Raw genomic sequence first — 19,161 nt, 5'->3', positions numbered from 1 at the left:
AAGTGACAGCTGAGGTGTCTACCCATCCTTGGCCAACAGTACTGATGTTATACCCACACTATTTTGGCCATTTCTTTCTAAACAGAGAACCTCAAAGTCTTATTTTTTCTCAGCAAGAACCTCTACGTACCCTGGGCATTTTGATCTTTGTAATTTGAATAGCTATAGTGAAAAAAATAGTAAAACATACTGGAATGTACAAAACAGCCCTGGAGGGATGGATAGATGGATAGATACAATAATTTAACAATGATTTAACATAAGCTAAAATGAAGGGAGAGATTTTTTTTAAAACTGGTAAAAATGGCCATTTGTTTGAAAAAATAATAATAAAATTAGATTCCTAATTCACACCAATTAACAAAATATTCCTAATGGATTAGATTTAGCAAAGTGAAAAAATGTAAAAAATGGTAGAAAAAATATATGAGAATATGTTTATAATCTTGTGAAAAAGACCTTTTCCAGCATGAAGCAAAACCCAGACAACATAAAGGAAAAGACTGACAATGTTAACTGAGTCATCAAAGACACTACTTAGAATTAGAGACAAATGACAGATCTGGAGGAAAATATTTGCAAAGGGTTAATAGCTGTCATCTACAGAGTTCCTGTAAATCAATCAATCAATCAATCAATCAGGCAATGAACTCAGTGCAAAAATCATCAAAATTATGACTAGGCAGGACGCCTAGGTGGCTCAGTCAGTTAAGGGTCAGACTCTTGGTTTTGGCTCCTGTCATGATCTCAAGGTTGTGAGATCAAGCCCCACATGGGGTTCTGCTCTCAGCGGGGAGTCTGCTTCTCTCCCCCATCTCCCTTTGCCCGTCTCCCCCCACTCTCTAAAATAAGTAAGTAAATAAATCTTTAAACAAATACGAATAGGCATGTCACAAACGAAAAAATTAAAATGTCAAATAAACATAAGCAAATAAGCACTACCAAACTAAGGGAGAGCAAAAGAACATTGTGAAAAGAGACACCATTTTTCACCCGAAAATAGAAAAAAAAAATCACATTTAATGTTAGAGCGCAGGAAAATATGATTTACATACTACTGATAAACAAATCTTACAACTTTGGAGGAGGGTAATTTGTCATTTTCTATAAAAACTACACATGCCCACACCTTGTAATTCAGAAATGCCACTTCAAAGACTGTCCGACAGCAATAGCAACAAATGCATAAAGATATGAGTGAACAAATGCCGTGTGGCATTGCTTGTGATAGAAGACAATAGGAAAGTCCCCACTGCCCTTCAGTAGGGGAAATTTACATAAACTATGTTACAAATTTAGACTTCTTTTTTTAATCTCCTGGTTGAAGATTTGCCAAATGTGTACCTCTGAGGCATGGAATTGGAGGAGAGGATTTTTTTTTCCCTTTTATTTTTTACTTTATAAATACTTTCTGCCCATCCCTTACCTCTGAGGAGGGGGGGGAAAAAGGAAGAGAGCAAACAAAGGAAAAGGTGGGCTAAATAATCATGTAAGGATTATCTCAGTCGTGTAGTACCGGGGGCAGAGTGACGCTGTATGAATGGAAACAATCACTCATCTCCCTACCTCTTCTTTTCAATCCTATCAATGTCCCAGAGAAAGGGAATATAAAGAGAAATGCCGAACATGGAACTCACGTTCCTACGGAGGCAGTATCAAAGAGAGAACGGAGGGTTGAGGAATGGATGCGAGGAGCATGGAAAGGAAGGAAGGAAGGGGAGAGGGGAGCCAGGGCTCGGTAATCATTTCCAGCGGGCATCCACTCCCTCTTGGTGACGTGCGGCCCAGCACATGGCCGCGCAGGAGTGGGAGTGGTTTCCCGTTCCCGGAAGCTCAGCCTCCATTGTGCTTTGAAAAGTATCCCATTGTGGAGTGACTTAATGTCCTTTAACAAACAAATGCCTTCTCGGCTTCAACCAGCCAGAGCGGGTTCCGTTGTTGGCAGCTGACAGAGACCCATGGCTTTCTCAGCCTGGTGCCCCAACCTCATCAAAAACAGAAGCTTAGACTTGGAAGGAAGCTTGGGGCCATAGGACCTCTTCCCCCACCCGGTATGGATGGAGTCTTCTCTGACCCCTTCATGCCCCCTGCCTGGACATTTCCCATGACAAGGAAATCACCCCCTGGTGAAGACTCCGCACCTTGCTGGACACTGACAAGAAAACCATATTCCTGGTTCCATAGAATCGGCCTTACGGTACCTTCTGCCAGAGAGTCTCGGTCCTGGCCCAGGAGCTTAGAGCAGCGCCCCTGGTGGCTTGGAGGAAGCACGCGCCAGTGCCCCTGCACATCTGCTCCACAGTGAACTTCTCAAGGGCAGAGCGTGGTGCCCTCGTGCCGCGCAAAGCGTTCCGTAAACACAGGCCCAATGGATGAACAAACGCGTGGTAGTTTACAGCTCTGCTTGGGGGCTGCGTGACTTCAGCAGGAGTGAGCTTGTGACCACTCGCTGTCATCAAACCTGTTCCTCCCAATTATGGTCACCAAAGTGCCAACACTGAGCCCTGCTCCCCACAGCCGAGGAGGGAGAGGCCTGCCCAGGGTCCCGCAGTAAGTGTGACCCGTAGATGGTGTTGGAAGAGACCGAGAAGCGCTGAGAGACGTCATTGTGGTACAAGCTACAAGGTATTTAGAGAATCGAGAGGCCTAAAAAGCAGAAGTTGGGAATGAGGTGAGAACTGTTATCAGCTCATACGTTACAGCCAGCTGACTGAAGCTCTGTGCATGGAGAGCCGACAAGGAACGGTGTCAGGGAGCTGACTGAGGCTGTGTCACTAGACCAGGGGGAGGGGCACTTCCACAGCCAAGGTCCTCTGGGAGCAATGAGCCACTAGAACGCCAGAGGTGAGGACAGTCTGGCCTGAACTAGAATTACATGTACAGCCACCAGACCCAAACTGGAAATGTATTGAATATTCCAAAGGCTTTATTCACTCATTGAACAAATATTTACTGATCACCGGCTGTGCCCACAAAGATGACCATGTTCTAATTCCTGGAACCTGTGAATATGAAAGGATTCACACGGCAACAGGGACTTTTTGCAGATGTCCCTAAGGATCCTGAGAGAGATTATCTTGGATTATTTGGGTGCTGTGCACTGAATTGTGTCCCCTCAAAATTCATACAGGGAAGCCCTAACCCTTAACATGATAGTATTGGGGGATGAGGCCTTTGGGTGATAATTAGGTTTAGATGAGGTCATGAGGGTGGGGATCTCAGGATGGGATTCGTACCTTCATGAGAGACACTGAAGAGCTTTTTCTGTTTCTCTCTAGCTCCCCCTCCCCCTCTCCCTCTCTTTCTACCAGTGAGAACACAGAGAGAGATGAACCGTCTGCAAGCCACAAAGATAGCTGTCACTTGAGCCCCACCACGCTGGCACCCTAACCTCGGATTTCCAGCCTCCGGAACATTGAGAAAGTTCGGTTCTGTTGTTGGAGCCACCTCGTCTATGGTGTGTGGTTATTGGGCAGCCCAAGCTAACTAACACACCAAGTGGGCCCATGTAACCCCAAGGGTCCTTCTAAGGGAGCTGAGAGGGCAGGAGAGCAGGAATCAGGGAAGACGATGGGGTGCTGCCAGCAGAGCTGCTCTGGAGGCAGGACCACGAGGCAGGGAATGGGCACAGCCTTTAGAGGAGGAAAAAGCAAGGAGACACGTTCTCCCCTGAAACCTCCAGGGGGAACCTAACCTGCCAGCACTTCGATTTCAGAACTGTAAGTTAATAAATTTGTGTTGTTTTAAGCTGCTCAGTTTTGTGCGAGTTGTTACATCAGCAATAGGAAACATATACACTTCCTGCGCGCCAGGTAGTGTACGACGCATTTGGCATCGAGCAGCGAACAAAATAAACAAAACCCCTACCCTCGCGTCATTTACGTCCCAGTGAAGACAGGAAATGAACAATAAGCATGGTAAGTAAACCGTTCAGGAAGAGCATGTTAGGAAGTGACATGGGCCGTAGGAAGGTAAATGTGCAGTCAAGAAAGAGAGAACAGGGCTGCCCGGCTGGTGGGAGTGGCTGCAGTTGTTAACAGGGTGAGGATGAGCTTCACTGAGGGGCAGCATTTCAGCAGAGACCTGAAGAGGTGAGAGAGTGAGCCGTGGATATATCTGAACAAAGAATAAATGACATAGGGAACAGCCAATGCAAAGGGCCTCAGCTCAGGGTGGGCCTGGCCCGTTCAGGACCAGCAAGGAGGCCATGGGGGCAGGAACAGAGAACATTGGCTCTACTCTGAGTGCTACGGGAAGCTGCTGGAGGGTTCGAGCAGAGGACCGACATGAACTCAGGTGGCTTTTAAAGGATCACTTTGCTTGCTCATTCTGGAAAAGATGGGGTATAAGCGGGCTGAGAGCAGGATGGTAGCAGTAGAAATGGAGGGAAGTAGTCAGATTCTGATCTATTTGGAAGTAGAGCCAAGAATTTCCTGAGAGATCAGATGTGGGGTTGAGAAAGAGGAGAAAAGGCTAACTCCAAGTTAAATTGGGAGCATAGAGTTCAACCAGGAAGCAAACCATGAAACTGCTTGTTAAAATCTCAACTCAGAAGTTCAACATAATTCCATAACCATTAACCATGTAAATAAAACAAAGTCCATTTTTTGGGCCACTAAAGAAACTTCAATTAAAAGAGAGAATATTCTTGGCCTTAAATGTGCAAAGTGTTAGCAAGGCTAAGAGAGACTCTTGGGTGCTGCATATATGAGTTTGGGGCCAGCCAGGCGGGTGTGACAACAACAGCAGAGGGGCTTAAACGATATAGAGGTTAAATTCTCAGTCATGTGACAGTCCAGGGGGAGACAATCCAGGGTTTGTGCTGGTTCCGCCATCCCCAGCCTGCGCCATTTCCAAGATGGCCCCCAATGTCACCATTTCTCAGCCATCAACAAGGGAGTCGACAAGAAATGTCCAGAGTAAGCATCTCTTCAGGAAGGAAGCAGAAGTTGAGCTCATCCTCTCCTACACACCCTACAATGGCAAAATAAGGTTACACGGCCATACCGAGCTGCAAGGGGAAGTGGGAAATTAATCAACAGCTGGAGAGCTGAGTACCCAGCTGTAATTTGAGGATATCTGTTATGCTTAGAAAGGGGCAAGAATGGGTGCCAGGGGAGGGTCTGCAGGCTGCCACACCATTCCTGGGGGTACCACTGGTGCAGTCTCTCTGAAGAGCACCTGGGAAACACGGATTGAAATCTTAAAATGTTGAATCATGGTTTCATTTCAAAAAATTAACCTAAAGAAATCATCACGACGTTTTACAAAGTGTTGAAGACAGGAATTTTCAATTAAATTTTAAACAATATAATGTTCTTGGAAATTGGAGAATTAGATTGTGGAACTCACCTTGTAACTTTAGGCCTGCTTCTCTGTCTGTTCCCCTGCCCTGCACCACATGAATCTTGAAGTTCAGGACTGGATCGCATCCACTTTTGATCCTGTAGGCTCAGCGCTCGATGTGTATTTGGAGAATAAAGGAATGAAAGAAAAAAAAAAAAAGAATCGTGACCATGAACAAATATTTAGCTCTAAGTATAGCTACTGAAAAGAACTGAATGTAGCGAAAGAACTGGAACACTAAATATCCAACAAGAGAGAGTCGCTATAATAAATTATCTGTACGGGAGACTCTATGATTATTCAAAATGGCATTGTAGTAGACATGCAATGATACAGAAGGTTTCCAACATATTAGTGTTTAAAAAGCAGGTTTTGCAGGCCACCTGGGTGGCTCAGTCAGTTAAGTGTCTGACTCTTGGATTCCACTCAGGTCATGGTCTCAGGGCTGTGAGATGGAACCCCATGTTGAGCTCTGTGCTCAACGGGGAGTCTCCTGGAGATTCTCTCTCTCCCTCTGCCCCTGCCTCCCTCTCTCTCTCTCAAATAAATAAATAAATAAATCTTTTTTTTTAAAGCAGGTTGTGCAATTGTAGGCAAAATATGTGCTTTGAAATTCTCAGAGACATAGCCATACCAAATTGTATACCAAAATTTTACCTCTATTTTTCCACAAAATGTCCAAAGTATTCCAAAATGTATACTAAAATTGTATACCAAGATTTTACCTCTAATTACTTTCTTTTTATTTCCTTATATTTAATAATACAAAGACACAACGACTGTGTGTTGCTTTAGGAAGTAAAAATAATTTTTTTCAAAAATGAAACAATTATTTTGCTTCCAAATCAAGCCTGCCTGCTCATTGTTTTGTTTCTTCCAGTAGTGACAATATTCTCTCATTTCCAGGCTTATAGCCTTGGAGTCATCTCTCATTCTTCTTTTTCCTCATCTCCAATATTTAATAATCAGACAGATCATGTCGGTTCTTTTCTCAAAATATCTCCTGTATTTGCCCTTTCCTTCCCTCCTTCTTTCTTTCTTTTTTTTTTATCTTGTTATGTTAGTCACCATACAGTACTTCATTAGTTTTTGATGTTGTGTTCCAAAATACCAATGGCATTTTTCAAAGAGCTGGAACAAACCATCCTAAATGTGTATGGAACCAGAAAAGATCCCAAATCGCCAAGGAGATGTTGAAAAGGAAAAACAAAGCTGGGGATATCATGTTGCCTGATTTCAAGCTATATTACAAAGCTGTGATCACCAAGACAGCATGGTACTGGCACAAAAACAGACACATAGATCAGTGGAACAGAATAGAGACCCCAGAAATGGACCCTCAACCCTCCTTCCTTCTTTCCACATCTTCCCCCTCCCATTCAGGTTCTATAACTACTACCAAAGCCTCCCAGCTGGCTTTCCTGTCTTCAGTCTCTCCCACTCCAATCTCTGCCAGTTATTCTTTTTTTTAAATTTTTTTATAATAATTTTTATTATGTTATGTTAGTCACCATACAGTATATCCTTAGTTTTTGATGCAGTGTTCCATGATTCATTGTTTGCATATAACACCCAGTGCACAATGCAATATGTGCCCTCCTTAATACCTATCACTGGCCTATCCCAATCCCTCACCCCCCTCTCCTCTGAAGCCATGAGTTAGTTTCCCAGAGTCCATAGTCTCTCATGGTTCATTCCCCCTTCTGTTTACCCCCCCTTCATTCTTCCTTTTCTTCTCCTACTGATCTTCCTATTTCTTATGTTCCATAAATGAGTGAAACCATATGATAATTGCCTTTCTCTGCTTGACTTATTTCACTTAGTATTATCTCCTCCAGTCCTGTCCATGTTGATGCAAATGTTGTGACATCGTTCTTTTTGATGGCTGAGTAATATTCCATTGTATATATGGACCACAACTTCTTAATCCAGTCATCTGTTGAAGGGCATCTTGGCTCCTTCCACAATTTAGCTATTGCGGACATTGCTGCTATGAACATTGGGGTGCATATGGCCCTTCTCTTCACTACGTCTGTATCTTTGGGGTAAATACCCAGTAGTGCAATGGCTGGATCATAGGGTAGCTCAATTTTTAACTTTTTAAGGGACCTCCACACTGTTTTCCAAAGTGGCTGTACCAACTTGCATTCCCACCAACAATGTAGGAGGGATCTCCTTTCTCCACATCCTCCCCAACATTTGTTGTTTCCTGCCTTGTCAATTTTTGCCATTCTAACTGGCATAAGGTGGTATCTCAATGTGTTTTTGATTTGAATTTCCCTGATGGCTAATGATTTTGAACATTTTTTCATGTGTCTGTTAGCCATTTGTATGTCTTCATTGGAAAAGTGTTCATATCTTCTGCCCATTTTTTGATTTGATTGTTTTTTTTCTTGTGTACTGAGCTTGAGAAGTTCTTTATAGATCTTGGATACCAGTCTTTTTTTTTTTTAAGATTTTATTTATTTATTTGACAGAGAGAGAGACAGCCAGCGAGAGAGGGAACACAAGCAGGGGGAGTGGGAGAGGAAGAAGCAGACTCCCAGCAGAGGAGCCTGACATGGGACTCGATCCCAGAACACCAGGATCACGCCCTGAGCTGAAGGCAGACGCTTAATGACTGAGCCACCCAGGCGCCCCTTGGATACCAGTCTTTTATCTGTAGTGTCATTTGCAAATATCTTCTCCTATTCCGTGGGCTGCCAGTTATTCTTTCAAAGTCTTATTTTGAAACTGCTTAGAAAGCTTTTAAGGACCTTCCCGACAGAGGTCTTTCCCTTGGCTTTGAAGCCCTGGCTCCATGTGGCCCCATCTACCACTCCAAGTGTGATCAGAGAAGCACCTTCTCAGGCAGCCACACTCCAGACTCCAATGGAAAGTTCTCCTGAGCAGCCTAATGACCCTCTCTATGCCCAGCCCTGGTCATGGACACCTTTACTCAAAAATGATTCATTTAGTCAATTCCCCAAAAGGCAGTTAAGTTTTAAAGAATGAACATATCTCAAATATTTTTTTAAAATATTTTATTTATTTATTTGACAGAGAGAGACAGCCAACAAGAGAGGGAACACAGGCAGGAGGAGTGGGAGAGAAGAAGCAGGCTCCCAGTGGAGGATCCTGATGTGGGGCTCGATCCCAGGACTCTGGGATCATGCCCTGAGTCGAAGGCAGAGGTTTAACAACTGAGCCACCCAGGCGCCCCACATATCTCAAATCTTAATTGCAAAATGTGTAAGCAGGCACTTGAACAGAGCAATGAAAAGAAAACCAACAAGGAGCACTATGGGAAAGCAGAGTCGGGCAGGAGCCTCCTTGCTTCTCATGCCTCCTCCAGATAATGGTTTCTCCATCCTCCCAGCAACCATCAGACTGTGGAAACTGCGGGTCCTCCTTTGAAACCATATGAGCTCCAAACAAGCTCTTCCTCATTCACCGAAGACCTCAGCACCTGACTCTTCTCTCTACTGCCACTTTCATCACCCTTAAGGTGATTCCATTATGCCCACGGACTCTCTCTCTCTAACACTCTGGCCTCTAAATTCACTGCTCCTGGTCTCCAACCTGCTTCTTCCATAGACATCCATGTCATACCCTAGACTTGGTTGTTATCAGTTACTTCACCACCTCTCACATCTCACTTTTAGGTGTCCTTCTCTCTAACCAACCTCTGCCACCTTTTGGCCTTACTCCCACCAGTACTTGCCTAGCAACAATTCTATGGCTCTACCAGGACCGGGAATCCTCTAGGCCTACATCCATCATCCCAACCCTGTCCACAACCTCACTCTCCTCCTCCTAGAGCTGAGATTCCTTTGCCCACCATTATAATCACGCCCTTGCCTTCTTTCTCAGTGGCCCTACTCTTCTTCCCTCAAAGTAGTAGCCCACAAAAAAAAAAAAGTTCTGGTGAAATTCAACTCTCTACCTACTCCTTTGCCACCTCTGACCAGCTGGAGAAGGTTGGGGGGGGGGGAACCTCCAGGCAGATTATCTCAAAATTTATTCCCACAAGCCACACATGGGCCTTGAGGTCAGCCCAGCCACTCTGCACATTTCCTATGTCTTTTCTCTCCCACTTCCTAATTCAGAGCTTCTCCCCTTTCCTCAAACTTTAACACTTCCTCCCCCATTTCCCTTCTTGGCTGCTGACCTTGCTTCTTTTGTCACTGAGAGGACAGAAGGGATTGGAAAATAAATTTCACAACGTTGCATGACAAATCTACCATCCCACACACATCTGTGCTTATACTCCGCCTTCTGTCTTATCCCAGTGCATAAATGGCCAGGGTCAGCCCCGTCTTGTCAGTGGATTCTCACCCTATTCCCTCCTGATAACAAGGAACTCCATTCTTGAAGTTCCCCTTCTCTCCCCTCCATCATCATTCTTCCCCTTTTGACTGGGGGATCATTTCTATCCACACATGGACATAGAAACTCGGGGTGCTATATCCGAGTGACACCACATCCCCCTCCGTGCCTCCCCAAGACCACTCTCTTAGCAGCAATTCTCCTTGAAAGAATGATCAGCATTCACTGTCTCCAGTTCTTTTTTTTTCCATTCTCTTTATTAAATTTAAAATGTTTTTAAATATAACATTTGACTCATCGAAAAAAAATACGAATTATATGTGCAAGATGTAACACAGACTAATCTAATGAATCCACAAACCTACCACTCAACACAAGAATTGGAAGATTACCAATGACTTTGATTTATATCAATACCTCTTGATTTTCTCCCTCTGGCAACCCTAATCCAATCCATCAGCAAATCCCAGTGGACTCTAGGTTCACAAATTATCCTAAATCGGACTGGTGCTCATCATATTGACCACTGTCACCCTCATCCCAGATGACATGATCTATATCCTGGATCACTGCAATCAGCTTCTCTCTGTTTCCAGTCTTGCTCCCTGATTCCTCAAGCAGCAGCCAGACTGATGCTTTTAAAATGTCAAGTTAATCATTTCCTGATCAGTATCCCCCAGTGGCTTCCCATTATACCCAGAGAAATTCTGAATCCTTGATGCAACTTACAAGGTCCGTTGGGATCTAGACCCTACCACCCCCACCTCCTGCTATTCTTCCGTCATCTTATTTGGAACTCCCAACTCTTCCTTAAACAGACCAGGCATGCCCTTGACTCCGGTCGGTCATTTACATTTGCTGATCCCTCTGCTCAGAATGCTTATCCCTATGTATCTGCACAAATTGTTTCCTCACTACACTCAAGTCTTTATTTAACTGCCATCAGAAAAAATCCCCCCACCCCGCCGCTGACAATGCACTCTCAAGTAGCAACCCTCATCACACCACTTCCAGATTTTCTTTATGATGTGTCATACCTGACATCACAGCACAAAGGCATTTGTTTCTTTGTATACTGTCTATCTCCTCTTGCCAGCATATAGGTCCCATGAGAGTGGGGACTTTGAGATGCTCGTGGCTGATGCCTTGTCTCCATCTGGTGCCTGGCAGGGAAAGAAAGAGTATAAGCAGGGGGGAGCAGCAGCCAGTGGGAGAAGCAGATTCTCCTCTGGGCAAGCGGCCCTATGCAGGACTCAATCCCAGGACCCTGGGATCATGACCTGAGCTGAAGGCAGACGCTTAGCTGACTGAGCCACCCAGGCATCCCCATACTTGCTTGTATTTTCTAAATGTCTTGGTAAGGGCATATCTTACTTCCTTAATCAGATGGTAAGTTATTGTGCTTTTTCTTATTTTTGAGGACAGGCTAGAGCAACGTAAGGGACCCCTTGCTTGATGAGTATGGGAAATTGTCTCCAGCTTGGCCCTCCCAGCAGTAGGTAATGGAACCTAAATATTTGTGGGATGAGTGAGGTGGGAAAGCAGAACAAATGTCAGTGTCAGCCTAATCAAAGATCCCTGGCCTATGTCTCTGAAAGTCTCACCATTCTTCTGCAAGTGGACGGACATCACTACTTATGATACACCAGCTTTTAAGGCAGTACCTACGACATGAAAATATTATCACTGAGCAGTATGAAATCATTAGGTAAGAAAGCCCAATGGAATCAAGAGGATGGCACGTTATAAGCTAGAAGTGCAGCAGTGTGAACTGCTGATAGAACCATGTACTCGATTTCGTTCTGCACCCGGGTGTTGTCTCTCTAGGACTTCAGGTTTTCTTATGAGAAGTCAGCGCAGCACTTGGAAGGGAGTTTTAAGGCATTGAGTGAACTATTGAGCATTATCCTGGTTGGGACTCGTGACGCCAGCAGTGTTCATGCTGGGCCCAGGGTTGGGGAGCTGCCCATTAGGCTGTTGGGGGTCCCCGAACAGCCCCTCGGACTCTAGAGCAGCTTCAGGATCCACCATGGTGGTCCACCCCTGGCTCAAGTGAACCCACAATTCCAAGAAGATTCTGGAGAGTGGGCATTCTAAGCCCTTTCTTTCGGGAAAGTTCTGCTCAAAGAGTATAAAATGGCAGTGGGGGGAGTCCAATAGCTTCTTAGATTTATTTTCCAGAACCTCCTGAAAATGAAAGATTCCTTGAGAAACTTGATGTAGAATTCCTCCTCCAAATGGAATACTGGAGGGAAGTAGCAGGGCATTGCTCTGAGCAAACCCTCCCAGCCCTTTGCCTACAGCAGCTAGTAGGTCACATTGTTCTTGGTCCCATTGTCAGGTATAGCCTTTCCTCACATTGTCCAAGGGCAGGGAGTAGAACCTCTTATATCAGCTAACCTCCCCCTTCAGCTGCCAAAGCCTCCCTCAGAAGGCTTGACCAAGAACCATGATGGGTCTTTCCTCCTTCCATTACCTACTGATGAGAGGGCCATGCTGGGGACAACTTCCCACACTCATCCAGCAAGGGGTCCCTTATGTTGCTCCAGCCTGTCCTCAAAAATAAGAAAAAGCACAGTACTTACCTTCTGATTAAGGAAGCAAATATGCCCTTACCAAGACATTTAGAAAATACAAGCAAGTATGGGGATGCCTGGGTGGCTCAGTCAGCTAAGCATCTGCCTTCAGCTCAGGTCATGACCCCAAGCTCCTGGGATCGAGCCCCGCATCAGGCTCCTTGCCCAGCGGAAAGCCTGCTTCTCCCTCTGGCTGCAGCTCCCCCTGCTTGTGCTCTCTTTCTCTCTCTGACAAATAAATAAATAAAATATTTAAAAAAAAACACAAGTAAGTATGAATCGACATAATATGCACTGCTAGAGAGGAGAGAGGTATAAAAACTAACGGATGATAAAAGAATGGGATGGGTTTGTTCAGGACACTTTTCTGGTTGGAAGCCAGTCTGTTGTTGTAGCAGCCCAGGCTAACTACAACAGGTGCAAGTCATGACCTTCCTCCAAAATCAGTTATTCTCCTGGCATCCCTATTCCATTATTGTGACCTCTATTCTCATGCTCACCCAAGTTCAAAGCATCTTCAAAATATCATAGGACTTTACTGATGATATAAATTGGATTAATAATGAAATAATGAAATCAAACCAAAGAGAAGATAAAAGGTAGTGTTTTAATTTCTTTTTTTGAATTAAGGTATTTATTAGTGTCTATACAAACAAGCTGCACCCACTAATTCAAAAATAGGAGGGTTTTTTCCTTCAGCAAGAGTACAGTCTTTAATGGGACTCTATTTGAATAAGAATTCCATATAAATAGAATATATACTTAGCACAAGAAAGCAAGGAAGGATTTTACATTACACAAAACAGACGTTCAGTTAGTTCAATCATGGTGAGTTACCCTTTCAACCGAATACTTACTTTTTATATTTATTATACAGACTGCAGTCAGTTTAGTATATGCCAACAATCACAGTTTTAATATTTAGTAGCTTGAAGCACTCTTAACTATTTACAAAGGGATATGTGATGTGGTCTTCATTTCAGAGGGGCAGTGCGACCGGGTTACTATCTGTTCTTTAATGTTCCATCTAACCATTTCATTGTCTCATCGTGGTCAGGGTCTTTGGTTGCTGAAGTTTTGAATATTTGCCGTTCTCGGTCCTTCAGTGCAGGTAACCCAATTGAATTTGCCATCTCTGAGTCAGTCATGGCCTGCCCCATGCCATGCTTATTTGCAAACACCACCAAAATGGCTTTTCTCAGCTCTTCTTCCTCCAACATGGCAGCTAACTCTGATTTGGGAATGCCAACTTGGTCTCGGACACGACTGCCTACTACAGAAATGACTGCATCTGTGTTTGAATAATAACGTCTCCAGTAGGGCGTGATACTTGTCCGTCCTCCTCAATCCCAGACTTGGGATTCAAGGTTCTTGTATGTTACTGTCCCAACGTGAAATCCAGTAGTAGAAATAGTAGTGACCACTTGTCCAACCTACAATCTGGACAAAATTATAGTTTTCCCGTGCCATCCTGTCCCAAAATTAAATCTCCATTTCCTGGGTTCCAAACAAGACTGGAAAAAAATACTTGAGAAAAAGCCACCCATGATGAACCACCTGTCCACCCTTGTTGGTGGTCAGAGACAGGCTCCGGCCTCGGCAGTGACTCCTATTTGAGCCTTGGCCCTGCCACCTCCGCTCACCTTGGCCTCTGGCTCCGGCTTCAGCTCCAAAGTGGCTCCCTTGGAAGCCAGGTCTACCAGCAGCTTCCAAGTGGGACTCCTGGCGGGGGCAACGGGCCAAGAAGACTATGCATTAGAATCAGCGACCTTAGAAAAGGTAGTGTTTTAAAATGGGTTTAGAAATCAGGCTGTATAATAAGGCTAGAAATATATACCAGTTGGATTTATGCACTGACTAGAAAGACTCAGAATCATTCACTAATTTTCCCAAGACAGTGCAATCAATACGTGATGGATCATGTTTTGAACATGAGAGCTCATGCTCTTCCCTCTTTCCCAAAGCACCTGTCATTGTCTGTTTGTTCCGTCTTCGTTCATTGATCACATATTATTACAAAGCACTGGGGGGTACAGAGGTGTACCTGACACAGTCAATTCAATTTTATTTCCACAAACTTTATTGAGTGCTTAAAATGAGTTCTTCCTCTGTGTGAAGCAGCCTTGAGTTACGGCAATGGCTCAAGCCCAGCCCTTATCCCCAAGGGGCTGAGGGCCAGGGGTGGGTCATGGATAGAGGAGGAGACAGAGAAACAAACAACTGTCAAGTATGTTGTGTGCCCGCTCAGTGGTACAAATGAGAGCTTGGGTGACGTGATTCCAAAGGTTCTTCCCAGCAATGATTACGTTACGACTCATTAAAATCTGTACCATGTATTAGCATCAGCTTTTCTGTGAAATGTTAATGCTACTATTTAATATTAGTTCACTTTTGTAGGATTTAATTTTTTACAAGTTCAAATCTTGTATCCCAAACTAGATTTGAAGTTTCTTAACACAAAATCTGTTCTTACCTTTTTTGCTTCCTTAGCAAAAGTCAAAACTCAATAACTACAGATTCACTGACTATGAACGTCAATTACTTTCAAATAAACAGAAAGCCATGCTTTCTCCTCTTCCCCACATCCTAAATATTGGTGATGCAGAGTATTTATGTCTGGAGAGGTTGCTGGCAGGGATGGTCTCCCTTTTTCTCCCTATACTTGCTTTATAAGCTTAAGCCTTTAAAAAAGGGGGGGTACTTAATAGCATGAGGAAATCACACTATTAAGTGAAAAAGAGCAGAATACAAAATAGTATACATAGACTATATCCCAATTTGAGTAGAGAAATGGGAAGAAGAAACACATAATTGGAGCATCTAAGACGTCACCAGCCCGCAAACACAAATGCTGTCTCATAGTGTTTATATGCCAGAGTTTCTGTTCTTGCTCCCATCTGCACATGCACGAATGGGACTCCCCTTTAAAAGTTCCTCCAGAAGGGACCCCCACATGGGCTCGTACTTGACTCTCAGGTGCAGACACTAACCGGCACCAGCATGTTCTCCTCCCGCTGCGCCCCAGACACGGTCCGCGGCTGGTGAAGCCACATGAAGGGCTAATAGTGCCCACCAGGAAAATGTTAAGACCAGCTCCCTCTGTGTGGCAAGGATATAAGTATTAAAATTCCTTAATTATTTTTCTGTGTTCTTTTTATATTTTCCAAATTTTCTAGATTATTAGTTTCTATAATCAGAAAAAATGTTGATTAAAAACATCTGCATCAAGTCTGGAAGATAGCGAGGGGGCTGCTGTTGCGAGTAACCCCAGCAGAAATCAGAGAACAGCAAGGAAAAAGCATGCAGGGAATGCACTGGCGTTAGAATTGCAGGGTCAATCAGCATAAAACCCTGCCGGACATCTCAGACCCGTTCTGGGAGGTACCAGCATCTGCGAGGATCCCACCATTGATTTAGTTCATAAAGCGTGAAGAGCTTGGAGCAAAACTGACTCCTGGTTGGCATGTTTGCCTGATGAGACTCAAGATTCACAAAGGCAAGGAAGTTCATTTCAGGGGGAAAAAAAATTGTAAGCCATTCATGTGCACCAATAGCTTTGGACTTGGCCGAAACCTCATAGGGAAAGCTCCTAGAGTTGTCCCAGGCAGCCTAATGAAGACATCTGCTGAACAGAGACAGCTGGCCAGAAATTTAATAAGACACCAGACCATGTTACAAAGAGAATATAGAGTATTGCTATGGAAAAATTAATAGTGTTGTGTGCATTAATGAGCAGGAACTGACTGAAGCATCAAAGGCACAAGGGGGCAATTTGGTTTCTAGAATGATAATAGAATTCATGAAAAAAAATGTTCATCCACATTCCCAGCTGAGGTCAGACAAGGCAGTACTCTGCCTTCCTGTTTCAGCTGTCAAAAATAAACAAGTGTCCTTTTTGTGTTCAAGTTAATGCTACATTTTTTGCACTTTTGTGCTTTTTGTTCATGATTTTGTTGTTTAAAACAGCTCCCAAGCATCGTGCTAAAGTGCTATCCAGTGCTCTGAGAGCAAGAAGGCTCGGGTGTGCCTTAGGGAGATCATACATGTTGGATAAGCTTCCTGCAGGTGTGAGTTAACAGTGCTCCCGGCTGTGCGTTCGATGTTAATGGGACAATCTATATTAAATAAGGTTATCTTTAGACAGAAACACACAGAGTGATGTGTGAATCCAGCAAGGGCACATAAAACAAAGATATGTATTGATCTATGGGTGAAAATGTGACCAGACGCTCTCAGGAACCCAATCCTGTATTTCCCCAGGCCCATGGCTCACTATTTGCTAATTCAGTGTTCACGTTCACAGCAATTTTGCGGAACATCATTGCTACGAATGATGAGAATTGACTGTATTATCATTTCAACAAGTAATTAATAGAAAATGATTAGTGAGCTATATTGCATTAGTTTTTGTACTAAGTCCAAAATCTGATATGTCTTTTGCATTTAGACTGGCCATGTTTAAAGGGCTTAGTGACCACACGTGACAAGTGGCTTTGCCCTAGCCAGAGCTGGTCTAGCCTTGGACTCCACAAAGAAACTGAAACCATCAGACAGAGCTCCCCAACCATTGCCAAGATCCATGTCTGTCCCTCCATGGAGCTCTGGACCCCATGCTCCCCTGTCTCCAGGGAAGCTGCCCCTTCATCAGGCCCTTTCCTTCCTTATAATTTTTCTCTCTCCATTGGCTATTACCCTTCAGCATATAAATTTGCTTGTCTTCCCCATTTAAAAAACAAATAATAAAATGAGGGACTGTATGTGTCCCTCCAGCTTTTGGATGAACTTCTGAATTAGCATTATTCCTCTGCTGTATTATTTGTTCATTCATCCACCTTCTCACTGGACTAACTTTAGGGCAGTGATCATTTTCTACCGCATTTTATTCAATCAATATTTACTAGATCAAAGATTTTCTGTGCACTCAGCACTGTGATGAGGCCCCGAGCATACTATGATGACAAAAAACAGGCATATCCCAAACCTAAAGAAATCTTACAGACTAATGGGTGAGTCAGACATTATTCAGATAAACCCTCAAATAAATGCATAATTACAAGCTGCGATAAGTACTAGGAAGGAGTGCATAGGGTTTCCAGAACTTGTAACAGGGAGATCTGATCTATTTTGATCAGACTTTTCTGAAGAAGGAACATGGAGCTAAGTCAGAATTAGTCTACCAGAGTCCAAATTCAACTCATGAAAATGAAATCTTCAGTAGGGCAGGGAGTTTACTTCATCACCAAGTCTCCAACACCCTAAATCAGCACCTGGCATGTGGTAGGTCTTCAATAAATATTGGTGAATAAATGGATGAACTATGCAAAAGAGAAGAGACAGGGTAGGAAAGAGGGAGACAAAGAGCATTCCAATTCTATGAGAATAGCATGTGCAAAGATCCTGTGGTAGAGGAAACATGGCATGCTCAAGGAACTTAAAGGCCAGTGTGGAAGGGCAAAGAGAATGAGGGAGAGGATGGGATGAGATGAGGATAGAGACAGGAAGAAGCAATATCATCAACACATCACTGGCTACCTTGGACATTTTATTCTTCAACTAAAGAAATACAGCTTTTTAAGAGCAGAGGAGGGATAGGAAATGACATGACCAGATTTGGCTCTGGTGTAGAGTGAGGTGGAGGGCTGGGCATACATGTTGGAGGCCAGGAGTCCTGCCAAGAAATGAGATAGTAATAGTACTTTGGACTGATGGTGACCAAAGATGGAAGAAAGTGAATGGACCTGAGAAATATTTAAGTGTTAAAACCAACAGGACTTGGTGAAGTCACTGGATAAGACAGGGGACAGAGAGAGAGAAACGTCAAGGATGATCACTTAGTGTCTGGCCTCTGCCAATCAAGTGGAGCCATTCTCTGAGAGGAAGACAGTTGTGGGGATGAATCACAGTACTTGGTTGTTCTGGGTTTGAGGTATTCTTGACACACTCAAGCAGAAATGTAAAGGCTGTGCTGTGGGTTTGGAATTCAGAGAAGCCTGGGGTGGCAATATAAATTTGAAAGGCATGGTGTAAAATGGTTATTGAGGCCCAGGATCCGGCACACGACAGGAGTTTCATAAATATTTGTTGAATTAATGAATGACTGGGGATTACTAAGGACTAGTTTTATTAGGACGTGATAAGTTTGTAGTAACTTGACTTAGAAATATCTAAATATACCTCTAAGCTCCTATTTTTCATAAGAGATTAATATACAAATAATTTAAATAACATTTAATCTTCTCCAAGTCTATCACATTATTTTATGTTATGACTTATTTTTAATTATATTTCTTGGCTTTTCATGGTTTAATGGCCTCACGTGAGATAAAAGCTACATTGAAGATAGCATGCTGTTGATTATATGCTAGTTTATCATACCATGTAAGCCAGATCAAGTATCTTAGAAGACACTTTTCTCCAGTGATAAATTTTTCATTTTCTCTCTGTTATTGGGGCCCATGCAATTCTAACAAAAATTAATAGAAAGTCTCATTATCTCATGTATGTAAATCATATTTAGGCTCAGATACCATCAGAAAGCGCAAATACAAGCACAGTGTCTGGAAAAAGTAAAGCCTTAATAAATGGTTATTAAATGGAATTGAGTTGAGAGATGACAAGTATTTCCCTTTTCCTGCTCCATTTACTTGTTTATTCCCTTTTATCCCACAGCCAGCCTGTTCCCCTCCCCTTAGCAGAGGCTGGTGTGTTTTACAAATATCTTGAAATGTGTATTTGTTGTTTTGTACAGATATATCTTTTCTCTCAAAAACTTTTGGAACAAATTAATGAATTTTAAAATTTGCATGATATTGAGCACTGAATTATTACACGTTGCTCTGTTTCACACAAGTGAAAACATAAGCATCATCTCCCTTCTCCTTTTTAAAAAAAGGATTGCACTCCAACTCTACAACTATCAGAATCACATAGC

At 43.4% G+C, this 19,161-nt stretch overlaps 1 pseudogene; it reads right to left on the bottom strand.

The window, feature by feature from the left end:
• Positions 1-13,234: 13,234 nt before the first annotated feature.
• LOC103664358 lies at positions 13,235-13,777 on the bottom strand (annotated as a pseudogene).
• Between the last annotated feature and the right edge of the window lie 5,384 nt (positions 13,778-19,161).

Source organism: Ursus maritimus, unplaced genomic scaffold (assembly GCF_017311325.1).
Source record: "Ursus maritimus isolate PB19 unplaced genomic scaffold, ASM1731132v1 scaffold_10, whole genome shotgun sequence".
NCBI classification, from domain to species: domain Eukaryota; kingdom Metazoa; phylum Chordata; class Mammalia; order Carnivora; family Ursidae; genus Ursus; species Ursus maritimus.
Note: the sequence above shows the minus strand (reverse complement) of the source record. Positions and strands in the feature narration are given on the sequence as shown.